The sequence below is a fragment of the Bos mutus genome, chromosome 1, assembly GCF_027580195.1.
Source record: "Bos mutus isolate GX-2022 chromosome 1, NWIPB_WYAK_1.1, whole genome shotgun sequence".
Classification (NCBI taxonomy): domain Eukaryota; kingdom Metazoa; phylum Chordata; class Mammalia; order Artiodactyla; family Bovidae; genus Bos; species Bos mutus.
Genome location: NC_091617.1, coordinates 155,712,605 through 155,736,288, shown reverse-complemented (window position 1 = coordinate 155,736,288; position 23,684 = coordinate 155,712,605). Strand labels below are relative to the sequence as shown.

Here is a 23,684-nt window from a genome sequence, read left to right as displayed (position 1 = left end):
GGAGGCACAGGTGTACTTACCAGTGAGAGGCTGGCACTCAGCAAGGAGATGGGGAAGAGGAGGGGGGAGAGAGGAATCCCCATGTTGCTCAGCCCTCTACTCATGGTGGCACTCAGCACAGATTGCTTACAGATAAGAGACGAGCAGCAAACACAGAAACTAATTATTTAAAATTTTAAAATAAAATAAATACACTCAAAGTGGTTGTCAAAATACAGGGTGTTTATTTTAGAGCCTCCCTGTTGGCTGAGCAGGAAAGAATCTGCCTGCCAATGCAGGAGACACGGCTTCCATCCCTGGTCTGGGTGGTTCCTGCGTGCTGCGGAGCAACTAAGCCTGCCACAACGACTGAGCCTGTGCTCTAGAGCCCAGAAGCTACAGCTACTGAGCCCATGTGCCTCTAGAGCCTGTGCTCCCCAACAAGAGAAGCCACCACAATGAGAAACCCAGCACTACAACTACAGAGTAGACCCCGCTCGCCAACGAGAGAAAGTCGGCATGCAGCAACAAAGACCCAGCACAGCCAAAAACAAAATAAATATAAAAGTTTTAAAAGTTGTTTATTTTATACAAAATGTGATGACAGAAAGAAGTACTGCCAGGGTGTACATCATTCCTTTCATGCTGATCTTTTTTATTTTGTATCCGGAAATGGTGGTGGTGAAGACAGGGCAGCCAGAATCAGTAGCAAAAAAGACGTTTCCATTTTGTGATTATATAACTATGTCATCAGCAGAGCTCGATAAAATAGGATTTTAGAGTTGTTTTTATCCTTTCGCGAACGATTATATTTCCTAGGCCAACATGAAGTTGGATGGTTAACTTTCAAAATTTTTCTGCAGAGTACATTTCGACATCTTAAAATTCCTGAGAGTGGAGAGTTGGCCTTCTGTTCCACTAAAAGCATGTGGCGGCTTTCTCAACCTGCTTGTGGACCTCAGGCGTTCCACTGTGAAAAGAAAGCAAGCCTGTTTCCGTCCCTAGACGAGATACTTCTTCGGTAAGAAATAACTCCCAAGGAAAATGCCATAGTTGATAGCTGCAGTTTTAACTTTGTTTTGGGGTTCTGCATATTAAAAACAGGCTGAGTGGAAACTGTTACCAATTAATACAGTGATGATTATGCTTCCAAGATAAACGTATCTTCTGATCATCCTTATCCACTGAATGTCCTTCAAATTGAGAACAACTTAGGTAAGAGCACTGCTTTCCCCTCCTTGCATTGAAAGTCTCCTCCTCTCTAGATGCTGGCGGCTAGGAGACAGATGATCCGCCCACTGTGCCCCCATTCAGCCCGCGTTCAGGAAATATCACGACCATCTGGGCAGGATTTGGACGAGTTCTGCAGGGAACGCCAGACAGCAGCCCATCTGCTGAGCATTCAGACTCGCTGGTTGAGGTAACTCTCACATAGTTTTGGTACAAACTGGAAAGACAGTGTTGGATTACAAAAGAATTTAGAAAAATAAGTGTGGCCAGAGCAAAGTTGTCCAGTGATCAAAAAAATTTTTTAAATACCAGGAAAACACACTGGCAGAAAAACAGGAATATCGGTTTAAACAAACGAAAAGCCATTCAAAGAAATGCGATGTTTGCCACAAAAGTTCTTTTTAGAAACCACATCTTCACTTCAACATTTTTATGGTATTTATATTAATTTTGGTTGAAAAGAACCACATAGATAAATACACTCAGTAATCTGTGAGTCTAAAATCATGATGTTTCTCTGTATGCTCATAAAATAACAATTGCTGTTTTCTAGTCACTAAGTTGTGTACAACTCTTTGTGAGATATACTACTTATATTTGCCCATTTAAAGGAAAAAAAAATAGTTCATAAATGCCAAGTATATGTCTAGAAATCTCCTTGTTTCTTGCTGTTAGTGGCAGATTTAAAGTGACCCGAAACGACTTAGCAGCAGCAGCAGCAGCAGCTGTGTCTGTATGGATCCGTACCTCCGTCATCACCACATTCAAACCTGTCTTAATCATTTTCAACTCTAGAAATCTCTGGGGTTTCTCAAGTGCCCCATAGTCAACTGTCGACTATGCCTGACCCACTGTCTGGTCACCTCGTGGTCTCCCTGTGGTCACTGGGCTCCCGCTGAGCTCCAGCTGACAGCTGAGCCAAAGGGGCTCAGCAATTCCAGACGCCTCTTCCTGCAGCAAGTGGGATGGGAGGCAGCCTGGGGGCCTAGGGAACCGAGGAACCTCAGTAGCCTGCTCCCTGAATGCCCCAGCGGTGGAAGACCTCTGTCTCTCCGCTAAGACCCCCATGCCCACCCTGCCCGCCCTCTCTCCACTGTTGGCTTGGGCAGTCAGCACGCTCCTCCTGTCTCTGCCTCTGAGCACTGTGCGGTCTGTCTCATGGTCCGCACACCCCAGCACATCCAGTGAACAGTAAGGTTTCCTCGCAGCCTTCATCCTGAAGCACCATTTCGCATCCCTGTCTTCTGTTCACCAACCCCCCTCCCCCGGGATATTAGCTTCCGTTCTGTCACTGGAACCGGTTTAGAAACGCTCCTCCCAGACACCGAGGTTTTGTTCCCAGCACCCCATCATTGTGGTTATTTCCTGGCAGCCACAGATTAGCTGTGCCTCTTGGAGGCTCCAGCACACTGGCCACGGTCAGCTCCATCCTGGGATCTGGACGCTGGGTGTCTACCAGAGCCCCTGTTCTGACCTGCTGCCGCTCTGAAACGTCCCGTCCCGGTGGGTCTGAGCACAGTCCTTCGGGGTCTGAGCACAGAGCCCACGTGCATGGGGTGATGACTGGCCCGGACTCCTGTAGGACCTGCTCGGGCGGAGCCCTACACAGCTGCAGACTCCTCTCGCCCAGGGAGCTTGCCAGGCCTGTCCCTGCAGGAGGGTCTGCTCTGAGAAGGTGACGGGGCAGCAACCTGCAGAGGCCGGAAGTTCCAAACCATGTTTCCAGAGAAATGAGACCTGGGATGTGAAAATGGGAAACACTGATCACTTTTGCTGTTTAAGCCATTCGTGTTGCTATGTAGTTGCTAAGTCGTGTCCCGCTCTTTCTGACCCCATGGACTCTAGCCCATAGGCTTCCCTGTCCATGGTATTTTCCAGGCAAGAATACTGGAGTGGGTTGCCCTTTCTTTCTCCAGAGGGTCTTGCTGACCTAGGGATTGAACCCATATCTCTTGCACTGGCAGGTGAATTTTTTTTTTTTTTACCATTGAGCCACCAGCAAAGTCTATAAGCCATACATACCATCACATAAATACATAGAGTTAATCATAAACAAAAAGAAGAAAGAGACACAGCTCCATCACACCAACAAGTGACGTCTCTGTGAACACACAGAACTATGCTCGCTGTCCTACAGATGGCTGGGGATGCTGCATACGCTCTGTCCTACACAATTTTTATGGAGTAACTATACTGCTAGCATTTTCAAGATCAATGATGTAGATCTCCTGGGTCATTGTAACAGTGGCAAGAATGACATTGCTTTAAATAAATAAAATTGGAGCCTTTACTGTTGACCAGCTACTTATTTCAAGTTTAGCTATTATGAGAATGCTGTGAAAACATTGTTGGGCATATATTTGGGGGCAGGTCTCTTATTACATCTCAGGGTTAATTCTAAGAAGCTGTCCATGTTTCTGGTGGGTGTTATCAGTGTATCCCACAGAAATAAGTGGCCGAAATTCCAGCGTCCTCCACATCCCCTCCACACTAAGAATGACATCATTTTTTGTTGTTTTAGCCACTAAGTCGTGTTCGACTCTTTGTGATCCCATGGACTGTAGCCGGCCAGGCTCCTCTGTCCATGGGATTCCCCAGACAAGAATACTGGCGTGAGTTGTCATTTCCTCCTCCAGGGGATCTCTTCAACCTAGGGACTGAATTTGCATCTCCTGCAATACAGGTGGATTCTTTACCACTGAGCCACCTGGGAAGCCCATTCTTTTTAATATCTGCTAATCAGATCACTGAAACGTAGTATATCTTTATTCTTTTTTTTAAATATAATTTTATTTATTTATTTTTGGCTGTGTGAGGTCTTGGGTGGCGCGTGGGCTTTGCTCTAGCTGTGGAGAGCAGGGCTTACTCTCTGGTTGTGGTATGTGGGTTTCTCACTGTGGTGGCTCCTCTTGTTGTGGAGCATGGGGTCTAAGGCACTTGGGCTTCAGCAGCTGCGACAGGTGGGCTCAGGGGTTGAGGCTCCCAGGCTCCAGAGCACAGGCTCAGTAGTTGTGGCACATGGGCCTAGCTGCTTGCTGGCATTTGGGATCTTCCTGGATCAGGGATGGAACTCATGTCTCCTGCGATGGCAGGCAGATTCTTTGCCATCAGGGAAGCACTGTTATTCTTTTAATTTACAGTTTTACCTGTGGTGTTGATCTGTTTTCATGTAATTGACCACTTGCCGTTCCTCTTGTTAACTGCCTGTTGCCTTTTCATCAGTTCTTTCTTCGTTTGTCTTTTTTAAATTGATGCATTTGTTGTTCAGTCACTGTCAGGTCCAACTCTTTGAGACCCCAAGAACCGCAGCACGCCAGGCTTCTCTGTCCATCACTATCTCCCTGAGTGCTGAAACTCATGTCCATTAAGTCTGTGATGCCATCCAACCATCTCATCCTCTGTCGTCCCCTTTTCCTCCTGCCCTCAAACTTTCACAGCATCAGGGTCTTTTCCAATGAATTGGCTCTTTGCATCAGGTGGCCAAAGTATTGGAGCTTCAGTTTCAGCATCAGTCCTTCCAGTGAATATTCAGGGTTGATTTCCTTTAGGATTGAATGGTTTGATCTCCTTGCAGTCCAAGCAACTCTCAAGAGTCTTCTCCAGCACCACAGTTCGAAAGTATCAATTCTTGGGTGCTCAACCTTCTTTGTGGTCCAACTCTCACATCTGTACATGACTACTGGAAAAACCATAGCTTTGACTAGATGGACCTTTGTTGGCAAAGGTAGTAGAGGTGATGGAATTCCAACTAAGCTATTTCAAATCATAAAAGATGTTGCTGTTAAAGTGCTGCACTCAACATGCCAGCAAATTGAGGCATAGATGTTCTTTAAATAGCGTGACATTAAACCCTTGTTTGCTATACTTGCCACAAATATTTCTCCCAGTTTGTCATATGCCTTTAAACTTTGTTTGGGTTTTTGTTGTTGTTTTTTTCAATCTATCAGTTTTCCTTCCCACTTGACTTATGCCTTTACCCTCAATTGTTATAATAAGGGTGTAAGTTATTTTCTGTGTGTATCTGTGTTTGATTTTTACACTCAGCTCTTTAAATGTGGGACATTTTTCTGGTGCATGATATGAAGTGAATACTCTTTCCCATGGGACATGTGAGGGATTCTCAGAAGCTGGTAGATGTTAGGGAGACCCCACACTTCCTTCCTGCAAGGCAGGTATGCATGCTGGGGCTGCCAAGATGGGACCAGAGCCTACTCACCCCCATCCCTGGCTGCTGGACCCTTGAAGAGACTTGCCTCCTGGATACGTAAATCCACCCACCCTAAGTGGGATAGTAATAGAAATGCTGCTGTGGAGTTTAGCCTTAACGTTAAGTAGCTATATGATTACTTCATTACATACAATCACAGGTTAATTCCAGTCCTCCAAGAGTGACAACTTGGACCTGGGTTGCGGGTTACTTAAGAGAGGATGGTCTGAGCTGCAGCTGCCTGGGGACCCCGAGGACCTCACAGCAGGAAAATGACTGGCAGACAGTGTCCCTGGGAGGGTAAGCCTAGAGGGAAGACCAGAGTCCCCAGAGACTATCCATTAAACAGAGAAACATCCTCCAGATGCCAGCTTGCCTCCATAGCCTGGATGCTGCAGAGAGCCTGCAGCATCAGCCATGTAACCAAACAGGCTGGTAACCAGAAGCTTAATACGGCCACGGCTTATGGGCCGGGCAGACACGGGCAGATCTTGGGGGTGTGGGTCAGAGACTTCCCTCAATTTATTGCCTGGAGACGATGCCCTGAACTCTCACTTGGGCTGGAGGGAGCGAGTCCATGTACTGCCAGGGGATGAGCAGGTGAGTCCTTCAGTCCTGCAGGCCCGCTTTGGCAGAGATACAAATGGCACGGGTCCCGGGTAACTGCCACGCTGTCTGTGGAAGAAGGACGGGAGACAACAGCCAGGCTGTGACCAGGACGGACAGCACTGCTGGGTGCCCGCCAGGGACGCCAGCGGATCCCGGCCCTGCTCATCTGGCTGGCCGCCCTCCTGCCCCCCGGCCCGAGCTGACCTCTCTTCTCCCTTCACTCGCCTGCAGCCCTCCCGCGGGGACCAGCTTTGTCCAAGGCAATCCACCCACACCTCCCTCTGAAAGTTCCGTGGGCACAGCTGCACTGGTCAGGGCTCCGCAGGGAGACAGGCAGTGGGATGTGTGTACAGAGAAAGCATTAATGCAAGGATTGGTTCACATGACCATCAGGGAGGCTGACAAGACCCAGGACCTGTGGGCAGGCTGGACTCACAAGGGCTGGTGGGTTTGTTGAAGGGCAGAAAGGGGTCCATACCTTATTTAAAATGACGTTAGGCAAGAGAAGTCTTTCTAACTTGGGGGAGATCAATCTGATTGGATGAGGCCCACCCACATGGCAGAGGGCAATCTCTTAGTCCATGGACTTAGATGTTAACCTCGTCCAGAAACACTTGAAATAATGTTGGACCAACAAGCTAAAGAGGAATGAGGACGTAAGACAATTCAAGTAAGAGAATTAATTCCTGCCATGACAGAGGAACAGGGACCAAGTTAAGCTTCTGCTTGAAACAAAAAGGACCCAAGAGAGACAAAATACATGAATCAACTGTTCATGGGCTCAGACGAGGAAGAACAGCCACCTGAGAGACAGGAGATGGACCAGGGGTCCTGGGCTGCAGTAGGGAAGCAGAAATGTGGGGACCCAAGGGTGGCTGACCTGGGCCATCTCTGCAAGCCTTTGGGACGGAAACACTCAGCATCTCAGAAATAGAGCCTGTTTGTCTGCCTCTCCCAACACCTGCTGATGGGGAGCGCAGAGTGGGGGCCCTGCGGTGTCGGAGTAGGGGACGGCGCATCCGCCTCACGGTGGTGCCCAGCCTGCCTTAGCTGGATGCTGTCAACCAAAGGCTCTGCTGGTTTTCCTGAACTAGAACTGCTGGACGGGGACAGTCACGTTAGATTCTCAGCCGAGTGCCCTGAGCTGAGTGCCACCCCTGGCACGGGAATCCCGCTTTGAAAACAGCAAGGCTGGGGCTGGTGCTCCCACATGTTGAGCCGTCTGGTGTAGGATCCCTCTCCACTGAGGACTTGAATCACCCTCTCCCACCTCGGGGCTCCTTGAATAACCAGGATCTCAAATTAACCATGAGAAGAGCAAAACAAAAGCCCATTCCTTGGTTGTGAAGCGGGAGACAAAACCCCAAAGCTGACCTGCGGGGCAGAGACAGCTCCACTCGTGGGCATTTATCTCCCTTCCTGCTCCGTTTGGCTTCCTCTATTCGTGGAAGGCCAGGATCGTGCTGCCTCAGAATGACAGGAAACGCAGGACAGCAGGCAGCGGCGGCAGAGCAGGGCCAACGGCTGCCCCAGAAATCCTGAAAGGAAAGTGGTTTTCCCATGAAACATGTGCTTGTCAGAGATGTAAATGAGACACAGTTTTAGGAAAGATCAAGGCACTCAGCGCTAATTTGCAGACGGCCACCCCCTTCCCCCTCTTCTACCCAAGGTCATCTGAGTGACCGTTTACAATTCTTTCTGAGAGTAGTGATGTGGTTGTTTTTATAGGAGGGAGGCATGCACATTGTAAAGAGTCCAACGATTCCAAAAGTTAGAAGAGAGACAGCAACAACAAACAAAGCATTCACTGCCGGCCCCGAGGCCAGAAATACCCCGTCCTCATCAGTGGAGGCAGGCCCCGGCAGACCGTCAGCAGAGCGGCTGCTGCATCTCGTGCGTGGATAGGCAGAGGGAAAGAGAGTAAGGATCCTCCTTGATTTTAACAGGAAAAAAGAAAAAAGAAATTGAGCACAATTGAAGGCTGTAAACTTCACATAGATTAATCTTTGTCACGAGAAATCATCTCTGAAAGACCCTGCAAAGAGAGCCAGAAATGCCCCGAATAGAAGGCGCCAGGCTGGGACCAGGCTTCGGTCCCACACAGCAACCCTGTCAGATGTGTGGACACGCAGCAGGCCCAGGAGAGAGGAGGAGCCGAGGAAAGGCCCACACGCATCAGGAAGTCAGCACGTGGCCGAGGAGGCTCGCACATCCCTGGGCAAAGTGGACTCTCTTTAAAAAGATTTGTTTATTTATTTATTATCACTACGGCTGTCCTGGGTCTTTGCTCCTGCGCGCAGGCCTTCTCTGGTTACGGCAGGTGGGGCCCTCTCTTGTTGCGGTGCTTGGGCTTCGCAATGCAGTGGCTTCTCTTACTGTGGAGCACGGGCCCTGGAGCACAGGCTCAGTAGTTGTGCTGCTTGGGCTTAGTTGCCCAAGGGCTCAGCCTATGAGTGCTTCCCAGACCATGGATCTAACCCCTGCATTGGCAAGCAGATTCTTAACCACTCAGACCACCAGGGAAGCCCCAAGTGGACTTCTAATAAATGGTGGGTCCCATGGGACAGCCTTTGGGAGAAAGATTAAAGTAGACACACCTGGGCAGGGTAAGGGGGCTGGTGGTAGGAGAAATAGGTGAAGGGGATCAAAAGGTACAAGGAAAAAACGGAGACAGAAAAAAGAAATACAGCTAAGCTTCCCAGAAGAAAGGAAAGTCTCAGGGAATATCTTTGGAAGTCACAAGGTCCAGTCTTTTTCCATATAAGGTAAGTGCAAGTGTCTGATGAGAAATTTAGGGAAAACCTAAGGATTGCTCGTCACTCTTCATCTCCAAGGCCACATCTGATGTAAAGCAAATAAGCAAATATCAAATAGATCCTTAAAATACATATATATATATATATATAAAAAAAATTTAAAATAGCCTTTCTATACCCAATCTCCTAGGGAGACATATAGGGAGAAAATAACTAATCATATTAGAGGGAAAAGGTAAAACACTTAATAGTTAGAAAAAAATGTTGGAGGTGGGAGTGAGAGGGTGCAGGGAGGAAGAACACAAGCCCATGTGAAAATTCTGGGGAAAGATGAAAGACGGGCAGAGTGTGAACTCAGGCAACAGCAGTGGCGTGGGGGCTTGAAAAGGCGCGGGTTTGAGCAGCTATAAGAGAGAAGGATGAATATAACTTGACGGCTGATAGAATGTGGGCACTCAGGGAAAGAATCGGGGGTGACTCTCAGGTATTTGGCTGCAGTGGACAAACAAAGCTACCACTGGTCGAGGCGGGACTTGGGAAAGGCAGGGGTTGGGGGAGGCGGGGAGGAGAGGGTTAGGAAGGAGGGATGACCAGCTGACAAGAGGACTCTCCAGCACGTGGTGAGCAGAGCAGAGGGTCCTCTTCACACAGGTGACATAGCGCATGTGCACATTCCACTCATGCAAATCCCATCCCCACCTTTGAGGAAACAGAGGGAAAGCAGTAAGGATTGAGAAGGCGGTAATTGAAACGATACGGTGGTTTTTCCCACCATTCCTCTTTTATAGTAGACACCCCTTCCCTCCAAAATAGACCCACTCTTCACACCAGACCCAGGAATGGACTTCTGGTGGAGGGGACCTGGTGTGAAGCAAGAAACCACACGAGTACTACATGATGATGTGGTGAGGTCCACTCTCACCTGGATGAGAAGTTCTTTCCAATGAGGACACAAAGAGAGACTTCCCTGGCAGTCCAGTAGTCAGGACTCTGTGTTTCCACTGAAGGGGGCATGGGTTCAATCCTTCGTCGGGGAACGAGGATCTTGCATGCTGCATGGCATTGCCAAAGAGACCCAAAAAACAAACAAAAAAATGATGATACAAAGAAAAAATTGAAAAGTATGAGAATAAAAAAAATTGCAGAGCGAAAAAACAATGAACTAAAAACAACTAAAACACATTAAAAAAATTTTTTTTTCCAATGAGCCTTGAAAATTACATAGCCAGTCAGGCTCTCAAACTTTACACAATATGAAGTGTTCTCTTGTGTTTCCTGGGACCTGAGATTCCTGTGTCCCCTACCAGTGCAGTTGTGGGCCCAGCAAGTGCTTTAAGCAATGCTGCATCTCAGCTCTGGCCAGTGCAACAAGGCAGGAAAAAGAAATAGAATAAATCTGCATTTACTTCTAGGCAACATGACTTGGATGTAGACATTGTTTCATCGATTAGTCATATCTGACTGTTTGAGATCCCATGGACTGCAGCATGCCAGGCTGTCCTGTCCTCCACCATCTCCTGGAATTTTCTCAAACTCATGTCCATTGAGTCAGTAATGTCATCCAACCATCTCATCCTCTGTTGTCCCCTTCTCCTCCTGCCTTCTATCTTTCCCAGCATCAGGGTCTTTTCCAATGAGTTGGCTCTTTGCATCAGGTGGCTGAAGTACTGGTGTTTCAGCTTTAGCACCAGTCCTTCCAATGAATATTCAGGGTTGATTTCCTTTAGGACTAACTGGTTTGATCTCCTTGCTGTCCAAGGGACTCTCAAGAATCTCCTCCAGCACCACAGTTTGAAAGCATCAGTTCTTCGGCACTCAGCCTTCTTTATGGTCCAACCCTCTCATCCGTACATGACTACTGGAAAAACCATAGTTTTGACTAGATGGACCTTTGTTGGCAAAGTGATGTCTCTGCTTTTTAGTATACTGTCTAGGTTTGTCATAGGTTTTCCTCCAAGAAGCAAGCATCTTTTCACGGCTGCAGTCACTGTCTGCATGTAGATATAGACAATTCTAAAGAACCTACAAAACAAGACTGAAATTAGCCAACACAGCAAGGCCAAGGAATACAATGTAACACAGTAAATCGGTAGTATTTCTACATGCTAGCAAGGGAGAGCAGGAAAATCAGATTTAACGTACATTTACAGCAACAGCAAAAACCATGGACTGCAGCCTACCAGGCTCCTCCATCCATGGGATTTTCCAAGCAAGAGTACTGGAGTGGGGTGCCATTGCCTTCTCCAAAAAACCATGAAGTGCCTAGTAATTAGGACTTCCCCGGTGGCTCAGACAGTAAGGCGTTTGCCTACAATGTGGGAGACCTGGGTTTGATCCCTGGGTCAGAAAGATCCTCTGGAGAAGGGAATGGCAACCCAGTCCAGTACTCTTGCCTGGAAAATCCTGTGGACTAAGGAGCCTGGTAGGCTCCTCATGGGGTCTCAAAGAGTCAGACAGGACTGAGCAACTAAATTTTCACTTTCACTTTTAGTAATTAATTGAAAAAAAAAAAAAAACACGTGGGACTTCTACCTGGAAAACTCCAAAATGCTGCCCAGAGAAAGAAGAGTGGCTAAGTGACCAGGCACTGACCATGACCATGGAGGGAAGACTCAGCAGGAAGGCCCACTCTCCCCCAGATGACCGATCCAGCCATCCTCACCAAACCCCAGCAGGCTTCTGTGTGGAAACCAAGAGCCAGCTGATTCCACAAGCGCGATGGAGATGCAGTGAACTCGAGTGGACCCAGGGGTCCTGGCAGGGTCTAGGGGTGGACACAGCTCCTTCAGGGCAGAGCTACAGGCAGCATGGAGACTGGTGGTGGTGACGACGCTCAGACCAGCGGGACAGAACAGAGTCCAGAACCAGACCCGCTTTGGGTCGGAGAAGAAGGATGGCTTAACTTGAAAGGGACTCTCCGGGGGATGGTTGCTCTCATGTGATTAAACCTCTGTTGCTGGTCGTCCCACCGTGAGACTGAGGCCCTTAAGCATGCGAACTGTGTCTTGGTGCAGTGGGCCAGGGCGGGCTCCCATGGGGCATTGTTGAGGTTGCGGGGGGCTAGGGGGGGAGGCTCATGTTTCTGGTAGAGCCACTGCAGGCTCTTTTTAGGGCAGCAGGGGATGGGGAATGTAGATTACTACTTGAACAAATGTGTTAAGTTTCTGTTACTTTCTAGAAATGTCTAATAATGAAGCTGAAATCCTCCTGCCAATTAACCAGTTGTGATGGAGACTGATGGCTGGTGGGACTGAGCCGAGCTGGGCGTGTTCTTGTCACACCAGCCTGAGAGAGCTGAGGCTTTCCTGAAATAGCCAGTGAAATTCCCCAGTTCTGTTCATAGCAAGAGCACCAGCGCCCACCACACACAACTTTAGGGCAACATGATGAGAGGGCCTCTCTCTCCCAGTCCCCCTCTCCCCTCTCCCCTCCCAGGGGGCAGATTTGAGACCTGAGACCTGGAATCCTCAATTATGGAGCAGTGGGCACAGCTAACACCCTTATTCAAATCCACCTACCGGGATATGGGTTACAAACTGAGGCATGAAAACCACAAGCAAACAAAGAGAAGGCAGGGTGTGCACAGTCGCCTCCTGCTCAGGGGTCAGGCGGGCACAGAGCCCATCCAGACTAGAAGGGTGCACTCAAGGGCAACCGTGAGCTGTAAGACACTCAAGGCAGAAAATGTGTTTTTCCACTCTGGGAAATAGTCAAAGCTTTTCTATTCCACCAAAAATAGAAGTGGAATTCTAGAAAGCAAAAATAGGTGGGCTTCTCCGTGTGTGCAGCTCAAGCGCGTCTGCGCAGCCAGCAGTGCTGTCATCTCCGTGGAATGTGGGCCTGCGTTTCCACGAGGCTGCGGACCAGCTCAGGGGCGGCACCAGCTCGGCCCCCTTGAACCCTCCCCCGGCAGGCCCCGCCCCTCGGGGCCACTCGGGCCTCAGGAGTCTACATCACTCACAGGCCAGCCTTGCTGGCTGGCTATGCAGTCACAAGTCCCCGTGGTGGCTGGCACTGGACGGGTAGTAATATTTTCCTGTTAGGACCCTCAGTGGTTTAAAATTCTGATAGCCATGCCCATCTCATGGTGGTGGGGTTCTTTGCATACCCACCCCGCCCCCAAAGGCAGAAACATTGAGTTACACCTGAATGTGCCTGCGTGCTAACTCGCTTCAGTTGTGTCTGACTCTTTGCGGCCCTATGGACTATAGCCTGCCAGCTCCCCCATCCATGGGATTCTCCAGACAAGAATGCTGGAGTGGGTTGCCATGCCCTTCTCCAGGGGATCTTCCCAACCCAGGGATCGAACCGGTGTATCTTGTGTCTCCCGTGTTGGTAGGCGGGTTCTTTCCCACTAGTGCCACCTACGATGTAAACTTTATATAATATTTATGTTTAGCTTACATTTTGTTTTACACACTTTACTATAATATCAGCTGTTTACTTCAATGATACATCATTTAAGACAACCTCTCTGAGGACAGGCCCAGAGAGGCCTGTGGCCCGCCCAAGGAGTGATCTGTCCACCAGCACAGTGGCCCATCCTGCACGGGCCAGGCTGCCTTCTCCCAAGGGCATCCCCCTTGCCAAGCTGAGTCGGGGGTTAGGATGCAGTTCACAGGCGGGCAAGGCTCAGCAAGGCCAGCAGGAGGCCTGAGGCCCGAGCTTTCCCAGGCATTGCCTTAAATCACTCAGGCTGGGGGAGAGGCGCAAGGTGAGGGGGCCCTGGATGGATGCTGGCATGTCATGGGAATCCCAGAAGCACTGGGCACGCCACCTCAGAGGCACAGGGAGCAGGTGGCACCAGGCCTTGGGCAATGGTCAGGCTGTCAGCACTCTGGGGGGTCCTGCCATCATAAAGTCACTTCCCAGAGCCCCCATCAGTCCTCAACGGGTCATGGGCCAACCAGCCTGAGACAGCAAACAACAGCTTCTCAGTGACACTTAACGCCCCCATAGCTGCCACTGAATCAGGTTCCTGGGCCGGCCGGGGGCTCTGCTGCCGGTGGTGGGAGGCAGGAGCAGCCCCAGAGACTGTAGGGTGGCCAGTGTGGAGGCCACGCTTGGAGGACAACTCAGCTGACTCATCCAGCCATACTCTTCAACCGAAACATTGAGTTGTCTTCTTCCCTCCACACCTGCTGGCTGGATTCCACGAAGATCGGGAGCAAATGGGGAATAAAGAGACGAGAGGGGCTTTAAGCAATCACAACAAAGGGGTGGGGCAGAGGCCCCCGGACTCTGCCCCCGGAGAGGAATCCACAGAAGCCAAGGCTGCTGGGCAAGGTGAGGGCAGGGCGGAGGCTCCCCGAGAGGAAGCCACGGAAGCCAAAACAGCTGGGCACGGTGAGGTCTGGGGTTCGGGGACAGCGGACTTCCCAGGGGAGGCAGAGGGCAGGAAGGTCTGCAGGGGCCATTCTGTGTGTGGGCACACGGCGCCTCTGCTGCGGTATCCTCGGATCACTTGCACAAGATTTAAGTCGCTTTTCAATTCTTAATGCATGTGAGGCCGGCGTTTCTTCCAAAGGGAACGTCATGCCGAGGCAGGTGAGTGGCTCGGCTGCCCTCTCCCACCCAGCCATCCTCCTCAGGGCAGCAGAGATCGGGTTTGGCAAGACCAGACTCTGACTTTTGCGCAATTGAGAAGAAATAGAAACTTGATGGTCTGATGGCCAGAAAAGAAATGGAATCTGTAATTATAAACTGTCTCACAAAGTAAGCTGCAAGCTTTCCCCCAAGGCTTCTGAATTCAATGAAGGTTAATAAAGAATTACACATGTCTTATATTAAACTTTTCCAGAGAAGAACAAAAAAGGGAACACTTCTTAACTAATTTTATGAAGTCTAATATAAACTTTGATACTAAAATCTGATCAGGACATTATAAAGAAAGAGAAAAGTATAGCTTATTTCCCGCTTAAGTATAGATGCAAAGGTCCTAACCAATATATGAGTGAACGAAATCCAATAATATACAAAAAAGATAGCACATTGCAACCAAATTGGGCTTATTCCAGACATATAAGATTTGTTTAAAATTTGAACTTCAATCTAGTTCCTCATGTTGACAGAACAAATCAGAAAAATCATACTATCATCTCAATAGGTGAGGAAGAAAACATTCAATAAAATTCAACATGCATTCATGAAAAGAAACTCATAGTGAAGTAGGAATAAAAGGGAATTTCCTTAATCTGATAGAAGGCATCTATGTAAACGACATTCCTACAACAAATATCACACTCACTGGTAAACAGGGAATGTTTTCCCTCTGAGGTCAGGACCAAGATAAGAACATTTGCTATGGACACTTGTAGTCAGACCAGAAGTGAAGCGAGCCAAGAACAAGGCAGTGAGGAACGATGTTTGGAGAGGGAGAAATTAAAAAGTCAGCCTTCACAGGCAAAATGATTACGTGCATAGAAAATCCAACAGAACCCACAGATAACTCTTGATAAAATTATTAAGTGAATCTGGAAAGATGGCTGGATACTAGGTCGACACACAAAAATCATCTGCATTTTCTGTAAACTAGTAACCAGTGGTTACAAAATAAAATATCATCAAATATCATCAAAGCAGCAAATACCCAGGGATGAACCTAACAAAATATGTGTGAACCGTACACACAGAAGACTCTAATAAATTAATGAGGGAAATTGAAGAATCCTTAAATGAATGTCAGAATAAACAATAGCAGGGCAGCAATACTGTGAGAACATTCATTCTCACCCAACTGATCTATAGGTTCTCCACAATTATCATTATTCTGGCAGGACTTTTGGGGAAATTGAAAAGCCAATCCAAGAAGTTATATGGAAGTGTAAAGGAACATGTTTAGGAGAAAATTCTGAAGATGAACACAACTGAAGATGACTCTACCAGATAGTGAGACTGTGATCTACTCCAGTGATTAAGACAGTAAGTGTTGGTGTAAGGGAGTCTCATATGAACACGAGTCTTGCTTATGTGGGTTCTAGGTTTATGACAAAGGCAGCGTTGAAGAACAGCAGGGCAAAGGGCAGTCTCCCTATCAGTGCTGGGTCAGTGGATACCACATACAAACAGCAACAGCAGGATGAATCCCACCCCCTACCTCACGCCGACCAGAAAAAACAATTCCAGGTGGACTACTGCTCTGAAAAATAAAGTTGGGGGACTTCCACGATGGTCCAGTGGCTAAGACTCCAGGCTCCCAATGCAGGGGACCCAGATTTGATCCCTGGTCAGGGAACTAGATCCCCCATGCTGCAACTGAGACCCAGCCACATTCAAATAAATAAAATAAATATTTTTTAAAAGAAAATTGGAACAAAAAATGTTACAGAAGGTAACGGGGCATGTCTTCATGAGCAGGGAGTTTAGTCAAGGTTTTCTAAACAGGGCACAGAGAGCATTAACCATAGTGAAAAGGTTGAAGAATTGGATCACACTGAAATTAAGAATGCCTGTTTGTGGAAAGGCACAGTACTGAGAGTGAGAAAATATCTGAAATACAACAGACCAGAATTCTTTGTGTCCAGAATACACAAAGAATTTCTATAAGCAAATGAGAAAACACTGGAGCAGTTTCCTCACCAACAGGGCATGCACAGGGATCACCAGCTCCTGCAAAGATGCTCAGCCCATGGGCCACATGAGACCCACACACTCTCCAGAAGGGCCCCTAAGAAGAGGACCACCAGCATCAAGTACTGCTGAGGATGAGAGCAGCTGGAGCTCTCACAGGTGCTGGCGGGAGTGGAATGTGGCTCAACATTATATAAAACTGGTGCTACCTAACGAGTGGGACATACGTGTCACCTGCGATGTGGTAGGCATCCAAAATAAACATGTACACATGTGTGCTGAAAGGCACATATGAGAGTGTTCACTGGGGCATTATGCACAGAGAAAGGATCAGGAAGCAATCCAGATATCCATGCACTTCCCTGGTGGCTCAGTGGTGAAGAATCTGCCAGCAATGCAGGAGACCTGCGTTCAATTTCTGGGTTGGGAACATCCGCTGGAGGAGGAAATGGCAACCCATGCCAGTGTTCTTGCCTGGGAGGTCGCATGAACAGAGGAGCCTGGGTGGGTTACAGTCCATAGGGTTGCAAACAGTCGGATGAGACTGAGAGACTAACACTCTCACTTTTCAGATCTGCATTGACAGTAGAATGAATCAATATATTGTGGAACTAACATTCTGGACGATTAATGTACTCGGGACAATGCTCGGACACAGCATGATGGCTTTCCCAAACGTGGCATCCAGTGGAAGAAGCAAGACCCTGACGAGTTTGAGTTGTATGATTTTACTTGTGCCAAGTAAAAAACAGGCACAGCCAACCCATGGCGCTGGAAGCCAGGGCAGAAGTTCTCTGGGAGCTTGGAGGGAGCAGGTGTGAAGGAGCCTCTGGTGGTGACCAGATTCTATTTCCTGAGCAGAGGTTCCACCATGCATCCACTTTGGGTTAATTTGTCAAGCTGCACCCTTGTAAGATGGATATTTTTCTACATGATATTATCCTTCAACAAAACATTTAGAAATGCATGTGTGATTGTCCCTTTTCATGGCACCACTCCCAGCCACTGTGTTACCAAGTAATATGTGTAATAATCAGCTGGAATCCCTAGAATTCAAGTCTAAAGCTGTGACCCTCAAGAGCTGACTGCGTGGGAGCTGAAGTCCCCTGGAGAGAAGGCTTTAAATAACTGCACAACCATCTGAACTGTCATTAACCAACTTTCATCAGGCACTGGCTCAGCCTCCAGACCCCCCAGAAGGGCTCTGCCAGGAAGGGAGAAGGGGGCAGGGTCCCTCCCACGACCCCTCTACCCCTCTCTCCCTTGCCCAGCTTCAGTTCTTAGTTGCCTTTCAGCTTCTCAAGAATGACTGCTAACATAATAATTAAGAGGTAACTCAGCAAGAAAGAAAAAAAGAAAGAAAAAAGAAAAGTTCCTTTTACCAGTACTAGTCCATGATCTTAGAATAGTATGTACCAGAAGCCATACTGTGTTTGCATCTGATTTATAAAAAAATACCCCAAACTACTACCATGCAGAAGAAGTGGGTGCAGGTACTAATTCTGTCTGATTTATGTATTTCTTTGCACCCATTTTGTCCCACAAGGAATGTGAGGTGTTTGGCAGTATTCATCCTTTGCATTTAGAGTCCCTTAGCATCCACAGAGCAGTCTGCTGTATGTAGTCCTCACAGTCAGGTGTGGTGTTACCACCCCAATGTCACCGTGGAGAACCCGTGTCCTCCCACACGCTGTCCTGGGGAATCTGCACGCACCCTAAGCCTTCGTGGAGAATGTGCTGAGTTTGCCCAGGTTTTGACATCATGATTTGAATTAGCTCAACTGGTATTCCATCACCTCCACTAGCTTTGTTCGTAGTGATGCTTCCTAAGGCCCACTTGACTTCACATTCCAGGATGTCTGGCTCCAGGTGAGTGATCACACCATCATGATTATCTGGGTGGTGAAGATCTTTTTTGTACAGTTCTTCTGTGTATTCTTATCACCTCTTCTTAATATCTTCTGCTTCTGTTAGTTCCCTGACATTTCTATCCTTTATTGTGCCCATCTTTGCATGAAATGTTCCCTTGGAATCTCTAATTTTCTTGAAGAGATCTCTAGTCTTTCCCATTCTATTGTTTTCCTCTATTTCTTTGCATTGATCGCTGAGGAAGGCTTTCTTCTCTCTCCTTGCTATTCTTTGGAACTCTGCATTCAAATGGGTATATCTTTCCTTTTCTTCTTTGTTTTTCGCTTCCCTTCTTTTCACAGCTATTTGTAAGGCCTCCTCAGACAGCCATTTTGCTTTTTTGCATTTCTTTTTCTTGGGGATGGTCTGGATTCCTGTCTCCTGTACAATGTCACAAACCTCCATCCATAGTTCATGAGGCACTCTGTCTATCAGATCTAGTCCCTTAAATCTATTTCTCACTTCTACTGTATAGTCATAAGGGATTTGATTTAGGTCATACCTGAATGGTCTAGTGGTTTTCTCCACTTCAATTTCAGTCTGAATTTGGCAATAAGGAGTTCATGATCTGAGCCACCGTTAGCTCCCAGTCTTGTTTTTGCTGACCGTATAGAGCTTCTCCATCTTTGGCTGCAAAGAATAGAATCAGTCTGATTTTGGTGTGGACCAACTGGTGATGTCAATGTGTACAGTCTTCTCTTGTGTTGTTGGAAGAGTGTGTTTGCTATGACCAGTGTGTTCTCTTGGCAGAACTCTATCAGCCTTTGCCCTGCTTATTCTGTACTCCAAGGCCAAATTTGCCTGTTACTCCAGGTGTTTCTTGACTTCCTACTTTTGCATTCCAGTCCCCTATAATGAAAAGGACACCTTTTTTGGGTGTTCGTTCTAGAAGGTCTTGTAGGTCTTCATAGAACTGTTCAACTTCAGCTTCTTCAGTGTTACTGGTCGGGGCATAGCCTTGGATTACTGTAATATTGAATGGTTTGCCTTAGAAACAAACAGAGATCATTCTGTCATTTTTGAGATTGCATCCAAGTACTGCATTTCAGACTCTTTTGTTGACTATGATGGCTACTCCATTTCTTCTAAGGGATTCCTGCCCACAGTAGTAGATATAATGGTCATCTGAGTTAAATTCACCCATTCCAGTCCATCTTAGTTCACTGATTCCTAGAATGTCGATGTTCACTCTTGCCATCTCCTGTTTGACCACTCCAATTTGCCTTGATTCATGGACCTAACATTCCAGGTTCCTGTGCAATACTGCTCTTTACAGCATTGAACCCTGCTTCCATTACTGGTCCCATTCACAACTGGGTGTTGTTTTTGCTTTGGCTCCATCCCTTCATTCTTTCTGGAGTTATTTCTCCACTGATCCCCAGTAGCACGTTGGGCACCTACCGACCTGGGGAGTTCCTCTTTCAGTGTCCTATCTTTTTGCCTTTCATACTGTTCATGGTCAGTTTTCATTCCAATTCCAAAGAAAGGCAATGCCAAAGAATGCTCAAACTACTGCACAATTGCACTCATCTCACACACTAGTAAAGTAATGCTTAAAATTCTCCAAGCCAGGCTTCAGCAATACATGAACCGTGAACTTCCAGATGTTCAAGCTGGTTTTAGAAAAGGCAGAGGAACCAGAGATCAAATGCCAACATCCACTGGATCGTCAAAAAAGCAAGAGAGTTCCAGAAAAACATCTATTTCTGCTTTATTGACTATGCCAAAGCCTTTGACTGTGTGGATCACAATAAACTGTGGAAAATTTTGAAAAAGATGGGAATACCAGACCACCTGATCTGCCTCTTGAGAAATCTGTATGCAGGTCAGGAAGCAACAGTTAGAACTGGACATGGAACAACAGACTGGTTCCAAATAGTAAAAGGAATATGTCAAGGCTGTATATTGTCACCCTGCTTCTTTAACTTATATGCAGAGTACATCATGAGAAACTCTGGGCTGGAAGAAGCACAAGCTGGAATCAAGATTGCCGGGAGAAATATAAATAACCTCAGATATGCAGATGACACAACCCTTATGGCAGAAAGTGAAGAGGAACTAAAGAGCCTCTTGATGAAAGTGAAAGAGGAGAGTGAAAAAGTTGGCTTAAAGCTCAACATTCAGAAAACAAAGATCATGGCATCTGGTCCCATCACTTCATGGCAATTAGATGGGGAAACAGTGGAAACAGTGGCTGACTTTTTTTCCCCTGGGCTCCGAAATCACTGCAGATGGTGACTGCAGCCATGAAATTAAAAGACACATACTCCTTGGAAGGAAAGTTAGGACCAACCTAGACAGCATATTAAAAAGCAGAGCATTACTTTGCCAACAAAGGTCCGTCTAGTCAAGGCTATGGTTTTTCCAGTGGTCATGTATGGATGTGAGAGTTGGATTATACAGGAAGCTGAGCATGGAAGAATTGATGCTTTTGAATTGTGTTTTTGGAACAGACTCTTGAGAGTCCCTGGACTGCAAGGAGATCCAACCAGTCCATTCTAAAGGAGTTCAGTCCTGGGTGTTCATTGGAAGGACTGATGTTGAAGCTGAAACTCCAACACTTTGGCTACCTGATGCGAAGAGCTGACTCATTGGAAAAGATCCTGATGCTGGGAAAGATTGAGGGCAGGAGGAGGAGGGGACGACAGAAGATGAGATGGTTGGATGGCATCACCGACTCGATGGACATGGGTTTGGGTGGACTCCAGGAGTTGGTGATGGACAGGGAGGCCTGGCGTGCTGCGGTTCATGGGGTCGCAAAGAGTCGGACACGATTGTGCGACTGAACTGAACTGACATCACGAACTCTGATGTGATACATCTCTCCGGAAACAGGTGCAAGCTTCCTGAGGGTGTGTGCTTAGGAGAGGGCCTGCAGATTCTCGGGGGAATGAATGTGTCTTTGCAAGACCATTCCAGATTTCCAGATTAATTGATCACTCTGTTCCCTGGTCCACTTTTGAGGAGCCTTTGTGCCAGGACTAGTTTTATTATCCACCTTGACACCTGGCGGGGTGCCTGGGCGGGGGCAGGGCTTTTCCCTGCCTGATCCTTCTCTTGCCCAGCCTTCCCCTTCTCCTAAAATTTACAGTTTAAAATATTCTTAAAAACTTTAAAAATTGAAGTATAGATGATTTACAATGTTGCATTAGTTCCAGGTGTATACACAGTGATTCAGTTTTATCTATATCTGTATCTATTTTCAGTTCTTTCCCCACAAAGGTTGTTACAAGATATTGAGTAGAGTTCCTTGTGCTATATAATAGGTCCTGTTGGTTCTCTATATTACATTTATAGATAAATTCATTTACATCTTTTTTTTTAAGATTACACATTGTCTTTCTCTTTCTGGCTTACTTTGATTAGTATGACAATACCTAGGTCCATCTGTGTTGCCGCAAATGTCATTATTTCATTCCTTTTTTATGGCTGAGTAATATTCTCTTGTCTATAGCACCACATCTTCCTGATCCATTCATCTGTTGATGGATATTTATATTGTTTCCATGCATTGGAATATTCTTAATATGCTATTTGATTGACCAAATGTTGTATGTAGCACATATGGAAGTTAAAAAGTATCAAATCCGAGCTCTCATCTACCACACAACCCAAGAGCATCACTATTTCTAGGAGCTCATGCCCCCACCTGCTCTTTTCCAAACCTGCTCCCTGTTGTCTTCCTGCTGGAGGCAACCTCCCCCCAGAGCTTCATGTGCCTCACTCCCTTGCTAGGCCACTCACCATGTGCACACATGCATGTGTGTGTACATACACACACATGTACACATAACAGGTCTTATGTATACATAGTACTCTAAACACAAATGTGCCACGTGCATGCCTAAGCCTAAACCCTTGATGATTAGTGTCCCTCGTTTTTTAGGCTCTAGAAAACGGCATGCTTTTCAGCCAGCATCTAATTTCCAAGATTCGCCCACAGTGGGTGCCACCATTGCTGACTCACTGAATGGCTTTACCATGTGTGTGCCATGTGTGGATCAGTCCCGCTGCAGCTCATCTTCCCCAGGAAACGGACAGTGGGCTATCGTGAGCACGGCCTGCTGCCTGTCTCCTGACCACACAAGGAAGGACTCTTCCCGGGGACACTCAGGAGTGAGGTCCTTGGCCAGTGGGGTACATAAATATTCAATTTTAAGAGACCAGTGTTTCCCCAAATGGTTGCAAACCATCCTCCCATAGCAATGATCCAGAATTCTGGTGATCCACGTCTCCTCTAACACCTGATATTTGTTGTCAGCCTGTAGAAGTTCTGCCAATATGGTGGCTGTGAACTTGCACTTCTGGGGCCAAGAATCTGTATTTGTCTTACCGATGCGTCTGAACATTTATTTATGTGTGTTGTGGCCGCACAGACCCTCTCTGTCCATGTCTGTCCGGTCTTTTTCCCATTTTTAGTTAAGTTGTGTGCCTTTGCTCATTGGACATTTAGTTCTTTTTATGTCCTGGATACAAATCCTCTCACAGTTATATGTGTTGCAAACATTTTCTTCCTACTTGCTGTGTACTTTTTTTTCCCGTCATTGCATCTTCTGATGAGAAGTCATTCTTAATTTTAGTTATGATCAGATTTATCAGTCTTACCCTTTGAAGGTTAGCTCTTTTTGTACCTTATGAAATTCTACTTTCTTCAAGGTTATAAAGACATTCACCTATATTTTAGAATTTTTAAAGTTGTGTTTTCCTTAATCCATCTGGAACTGAGTTTGGGGTCAGGCGTAAGGTACATTCCTAATTCTAGTTATTACTCAAATGGGCAAACACATGTCCAAGCATCATTTATTGAAGTCACTGCTTCCCCCACTGATCTGCAAAGCCTCTTCAGTCATATGTCAAGATAAATGGGGGTCTGTTTCTGGATTTCTCTTTTGTTTCAATGGTCAAGTTGCCCATCTGTGGGCCAATAACAGCGCTTGGTTGACTAAAACTTAATAGTATACCTTGACATTTGCTGGTGCAAATCCCCTGCCCCCTTCTAAAGACTGTCTTGACCATTCTGGACCCTTTGCCTTCCTGTTACATATTTTAGAATCAGTCAAGTTGAATGAAGATCCATGTTGGGACAGTTACAAGAATTCCATTGACTGTATAGGTGATTTAGGGGAAAGAGATATTTTTATCTTTATCTGTTAAAATAGCAGGTCTCTACATTCACTTGCTCTTTCAATAACTTTTTAAAACATTTTTCTCCTTAAAGATCATACACTTTTTTGTTAGATTCATTTGTAATTCACACTTGACTACAAACAGAATCATTTTTCTCAATTACAGGTTGCTCATTGCTGATGTACAGAAATTGGCTTTCTGGATGTGCATTGATTCTATACCCAGTAATCTTGCAGGATTTTATTAAGTCTAATAATTTAACTGCGGATTATTTTTACTTTTCTGTATATGGAATCATA

At 46.7% G+C, this 23,684-nt stretch overlaps 1 long non-coding RNA gene across 1 annotated transcript; it reads left to right on the top strand.

The window, feature by feature from the left end:
* The first annotated feature begins 651 nt into the window (after positions 1-651).
* LOC138992075 (uncharacterized) lies at positions 652-11,754 on the top strand. The gene is made up of 3 exons (XR_011467926.1): positions 652-1,000; positions 1,245-1,399; positions 11,273-11,754. It is a non-coding gene; the product is annotated as an uncharacterized lncRNA (long non-coding RNA).
* The last annotated feature ends 11,930 nt before the right edge of the window (positions 11,755-23,684 follow it).